Raw genomic sequence first — 6,215 nt, 5'->3', positions numbered from 1 at the left:
CTCCATGACAACTTTAAGGATCTTTTCCTGGGTCTGAATTGATCCTGTGCATATTATAATGTGACAATGGGATATCCTGTTCTGGTCTGGTCTATTGGGAGTTCTAAAAGCTTCTTGTATCTGAATAGGCCTATCTTTTTGCATGTTTGGGATGTTCTCTCCTAGGATCTTGTTAAACAAATTTCTTAGACCATTGACTTCTGGCTCTAGGTGCTCCTCTACACACATTTTCCTCAGATTAGGCCTTGTAATGGTGTCTTCCAAGGGTTGAATGTTGAATAGATCTATCATATTTCTTGGATTTGTCTTGGATGGTTGTATGTTCTTTCTCTATAATATCTAGGCTGTCTTCTATCCTCAGGATTCAGTCTTCTGCATGGTCTATCCCACTATCCAGACTTTCTACTTTTTTTTATTTCCTTATAGTTGTTGGGCTTTTATGGCTTCAAATTCTTTGTGGGATCTTTGTTTTAGATCTTGTATGAAATTCTTTACTTCCTTAATTTAGTGTTCAGTGTTTATTCTCAAATCACTTAGTTGATTAGTTATGGTTTCCTTGGACTCCCATTTCTTCTGTTGGGATCCATTCAGCATTCCCTTTGTGGACTCCCTGACTTCTTTCAGCTCTCTGTTTATGGATTGCATGAATGCCTCTAGTGATCTCTGTCTATTGTCATCCCGCTCTCTCATTTTCTGTATTACTCTTTGATTAGCTTCCTCACGTCCATGCAATTCTTGTAGTTCTCTTTGTTTGATCTCAGCCTGCTCACACAATTCCTTTATTTCTTTTTGAGTGTAGTCGAACTGCTCAGGCAATTCCTTTATGTATCTTTGAGTAGCTTCCTCATGCCCATGAGCTTCCTGTTTTGATCTTTGGTTTGCCTCCTCTCTCTCCCTATCATGATCACACAGAGTCCATTGCAGGTTTTCAATCTTTTCATTTACCATAATTACCATTAGTATTTGTAGAGCTTTTTGGGAGCTCTCTTCTGGATTATTCATTATCTGTTCTGTCCACTGATTATCATGAGTGGAGTTGAGATACCCGGACTTGCCAGTTTTCTTGTGATTTTCCAGCTTATACTGCCCATTTGGGATGAGAGTAACACCAATTTGGTCCTAGAAAACTATCTTAAGGCAAGCATCAACAAAGTCTTTAGTTGCACAGTCCAAAGCCTGCAGATATAATCTAGTTCAACAGATATACTTTTCAACATCAAACAACTATGTATTAATAGGCTACGAACCACAAAGAAGAATTTGGCAAACAAGAAGTTATTAGGTTTAGTGAGAGATATGGGTATAAATAGGAATAGGTGGATGTGGAAAGGTAGAAGGAGAGCTAACTTAGTCCTAATCTCAAAGCAGGAAATAGGTTGGATAGATTGATAGTAGAGACGAGGGAAAAAAGAAAGAGAAAAAAAGACAAGGAAAATTAGTAAAAAAAAATTAAAAATTAAAAAGTGAAACACTTAAAAATTATGCAAATTAAAAACGTAATGTTCAGCGACGGACGGGAATAGGATAAGAGAAGGGAAGGAATAGAAAGGAGACGTGAAAAATTAAAAAATAAAAATGTGTAAATTTTATATATGTATATAGATGTAATACGGCTATTAAGGAATTTAAGTCTAAAAGGTTTTGAATTCAGTAATAATTTTCTGGATTAAGTGTGTATACAATGGGGGATAAGGTCTAATAATTGACTACAGGTATATCTGAGAATGAGCAGAAAAGCGATTAAATCATGCAAAGAAGAACAAAAGAGAAGAAAAAGTGAAAAGAATGAGAAAGAAAGGAAAAAACGATCCAAAGGTCAGTAGAGCTAAACAAATATGAAAAAAAGCACACACACACACACATACCCCTAAAATAAAAATTATAAGAAGAAGAAAAAAAAGTTAATAGAAAACAATTTTTTAAAGTTAAAAATTAAAAATGTTTAAAAATTTTTAAATAAAATGTACCAAAAAAAGAGTTCTTTCCTTTTTGGGGGTGAGATGGGAAGATCCTGTATCTCCCTTGTGTCCATTACCAGTCTCTTGTTGGAGTCTCTGGTCTGATTGTGGTGCTTGATTTTCCTGTAGCTTGGTTGTTTTCTTAAGTCAGTTTGTTTGAGCAGGCAGAAAAATGCTTTGCTTTACCTAGGATTTTGTCACCTGCCTCCCAGGCTACTTCAATGGGAGGGAGATCTGCTTTGAATATCACAAAAGAGGGTGATGGCTGTTTCTTCTAGGTTGGAGATTCTGTGGTGGGGCTAGGTACTGGGTAGAGTTGAGGTCTTTTAGCAAACAGTAGCTTTTCCATGAGGGGCTAGCATCTGAGGCAGTCACAGAGCCCAGTCCAGGAGCCATTCTCAATGTTTAATGTTACTGAATTTCAATTGATTATCTAGGCTGCTGGAGGGAGGGGCAGCCTCTGGCTCTGTTTACCCAGTGATGAAAGCCACTCCTGGGGCTGGCACAGGCCCAGGCTGGGTGACTTTCTTCTGGGTGGAGCTGAGCCTGGCAGGTCAGGTTAGTTTCCTGTGACCTGCTAAATGACTTTTTGTTTTCATCCAAAGACTGATTTGGAGGTAGATTCTCAGCCACGCCTTTGCCAGTATCAAAGATGGAGATCTCCAGTAGTGGGCAGGTAGGGGTGGCCTTCCCTTCTCTGCTCTCTGAGAAGGAATGAGGAAGTCAGGCTTCTACTCAAACAGGAGTCTGATTCCTGGGTCATCTCTGGTCGGCGATCTGAAGGATGAAGATATCTGCTCTTGTCAGTTCTTGCTGGTGTTGAGTAGAATCCTCTCTCCTGCTGCATCTGGTGCCTTTGTCCTAGACTCTCTGTGTTGCAGGTATGGTGGCTACAGACACCACCGCCCCCACCATAGCAGCTCCGCCTACTGGCAAGTGCTCAGATTTGTCTCCTTGGCTGGATTTTCCCTCTCTGGCCTAACTCTCTGTACTGTGTTGGCACACTTGGTGTGATTCTCTGGCTTAGGACTCTTCACTGGAGCACTAATACTGCTTTCTATATGAGAGCTTGTTTAGCTTCCAGCTTCTCCTCTGCTATCTTCCCGGAACCCTAAATTTAAATTTAAATGATAAATTCTTTTAAAATCGTTTCACTAGGGCACACGTATGGATAGATAAGTGATGTGGGCAGAATCAGAATTATTCAGAAGGTTGTAAATGGATGCTTACGTAGTTTTCTCTCAGCTGGATCATAGAATAGAGACTGTCCTAATTGGAACAAGTTAGCCTTCCGAGGTTTTCTGCATATAAACACGGCATCAACATTTTATTAGAGGATTATTCAAGATTAGCTATATGTTGATTGATAATGACTGATCATGACAGAAAGTTGACGGAAAACCATCTATACTTCAGTGAGGTTCTGATTTGTGCTTCACAAACTGTTATGAAAGCTCTACATGAGAAATCTAGCAGCCACATTTCTAAAAAGTCCTTGGGTTGTTACACTTTCTGATATTGTCTCAATCCAAGTACTTCTCCTTGGAGTTCCATACTGTTCAATGATGCTGTATTAGCTCCTTGTTACAATTTGCAGGCTGGGGGCTGGCAAGGTGGCTCAGTGGTAGAGTGCTTGCCTTGCATGCATGAGGCCCTGGGTTCGATTCCTCAGCATCACATAAGCAAAAAGAAAAAAGCCGGAAGTGGCACTGTGGCTCAAGTGGTAGAGCACTTCCCTTGAGCTGAAGAGCTGAGGGACAGCGCCCATGCCCAGAGTTCAGGCCCCACGACCAGACCTCCCCCCCAAAAATAAATAATTTGCAGACTGGTCTTTTTAATGAAATTTGTGCCTATCAAAATTGCTCTCCAAATTCCATCCACAAACTGCATACAAAATTTATCTGAAAAAATTTGTATCTGTTGATAGTGCATATACTTTTAGTTTCATTACAAATATAGAATGTAGTAAAAATTCTCATAGCAATTATACTGCACTAGCTTGTGGGCAGGCTCTAATGTAAATAATATACTGTGTTCATGTAGAGATTTTGAGTATCCAAAGTAATAAGCCTGTGGTCCTAAAACCAATACCTTACTTATATTGAGTGACAAATACCACTTCATATATGGACACGTTTTCCTTGTATCTTTTTAATACATATTTTTATTATAAATACTGTACAAAGGGGTTACAGTTACATAAGTAAGGTAATGAGTACATTTCTTATTGAGCATTGTTACCCCCTCCTTTGTTTTTACCCTACCATCCCTTCCCTTCACTCCTCCCCACCTCCCGCCTTCACCCATCCTCTGATAGAGTGTCTTGTATATCTCATTGTTACAATGGGTCAACCAGTATCCTTTCCTCATATCTTAAATGAAGAAATGCTGGCTTGATTTATGCTGATTCTACTTTTGTAGACACATCTAAAATCACTGGCCAAGTCCAAGAGCACATAAATGAAATGGCATCATTTTTTTGTCAGTTGGTATAATTGTGTTCTACACATTTATTGACAGGTTACAAATTACTCTCAAACTTTAAAACATTAAAAATACTTTCTTTTTTTTTCTTATTTTCTTGGCCAGGAAATCAGCAAGACCTCAGTCAGCATTTCTCTCATAGGAATTTTCACATAGGTTAGTTAAATGTATATGTAGAGTCCAGTTTTCTGAGGATTCACTCATCTGCCTAGGAAATCATGCTGGCTGTTGGAAAAAGAGCTCAAGTAATGATGCCATTTAAAGCCTTATAACTTTACTCTTTACCAGGGTATTCTCTTGCTACTTTGGTTGTTGAGAGTGTCTACAAGACTAAGAATTCCGTGAGAAGAAGGGAGACACCATATGACTTATACCCAATTGACTTGCTATCACTTGTACAGCATTTTGTAAGTCAAATCTCTCTAAAACTACCAGTTTTAAGAGATAAGAGGACTGGTAAAAGAACTCTTAGAGACAAATACATCTTCTACACATATTGTTCCAAGTATTCCGTTTAGGCATATTCAACAAATGGTGAAACTTATGTTGGCTGTAATTATGTGTCTTTCTCCATGTGTGCATGTATACATGTGTATATGTATGTGTGTGAATAGTAACATACATGTGTACATTATGGCTTATATCATCATTCATTCCTTGCTAACAAATAAAGTAAGGAATCCCTAAAGTTTTAACAGAAACTGTGTAGTTAAAGTCTTAACTCTTCACTCTGCTTCTTTACACAAAGACTTTGCAACTCCTCATTAATAAAGTTTCCATAAACTCTGAAATGTACATACTTAATGCTTAATGTCGGCTAGCATAAATCTTAAATACTTTATAGAAAAGTTTTATACTTGCCAAATAGTCCTTTTTTTGGCATATATAAGCAAAATCCCCAAAGTAAGCATATTTAAAACATTAAAACTTTTAACAAACCTTAACACTTTCTGCAATGTTCATTTTGACAGGTGACTTGTATAGAATAATTGAATTCCTCCTCATACACATCTCTTGAACAATAAATATCCAGAATTATTTTGTTTTTGGTATGTCTATCTTGATTTTATTCTTAAATGTGTGCTTATGTAAGAAATACATGATTCTAAAATTTCACAACAATTCTTTTGAACTTACTTTTTGTTGAATTGTCTAGTTTAATAAAATCAATAAAAATTATACTTTATATAAAAAATGTTTTATGCTCAATTTAGCATCACATACACTAACATTGGAACAATACAGAGAAGATTAGCACACCCCAGGCGCAAGGATGACATGAAAATTCGTGGAGCGTTCCATAGTTTTTACAACAGATGCTGAAAGGTATGTGGCCACAAGGGAACTGTACTGCATTCTTGGTGGGAGTGTAAACTTGTTCAACTACTTTGGAAAGTAGTATGGAGTTTCCTCAAAAGACTCCACATAAACTCCTCTATGACACAGTAATCCCACTTCTGGGGATTTACCCAAATGATCATAATCAAGACCATACTAAAACTACCAGCGCAACTATGGTTATTGCAACATTATTTACGATAGCTAAGATATGGAATCAACCCAGATGCTCCATTAGATGAATGGTTCAAGAAAATGTGGTATATATACACAATGGAATTCTATGTCTCCATCAGAAAGAATGACATCTCCCAATTTGATAGGAAATGGAAAGACTTGGAAAAAAATTATTGTGTAAAGTAAGCCAAGTCCAAATAAATACAGGTCCCATGATTTCCCTTATTTTCAATAACGAATATATGTCTTGGATAAGCA

General features: G+C 37.5%; 1 non-coding gene across 1 annotated transcript; it reads left to right on the top strand.

Annotated features, from left to right (window-relative positions):
• The first annotated feature begins 5,643 nt into the window (after positions 1-5,643).
• On the top strand, positions 5,644-5,750 carry LOC122122654. The gene has a single exon (XR_006150192.1). It is a non-coding gene; the product is annotated as a U6 spliceosomal RNA (small nuclear RNA).
• Positions 5,751-6,215: the final 465 nt, after the last annotated feature.

Source organism: Dipodomys spectabilis, unplaced genomic scaffold (assembly GCF_019054845.1).
Source record: "Dipodomys spectabilis isolate Male_0828 unplaced genomic scaffold, ASM1905484v1 ptg000214l, whole genome shotgun sequence".
Lineage (NCBI taxonomy): Eukaryota > Metazoa > Chordata > Mammalia > Rodentia > Heteromyidae > Dipodomys > Dipodomys spectabilis.
Note: the sequence above shows the minus strand (reverse complement) of the source record. Positions and strands in the feature narration are given on the sequence as shown.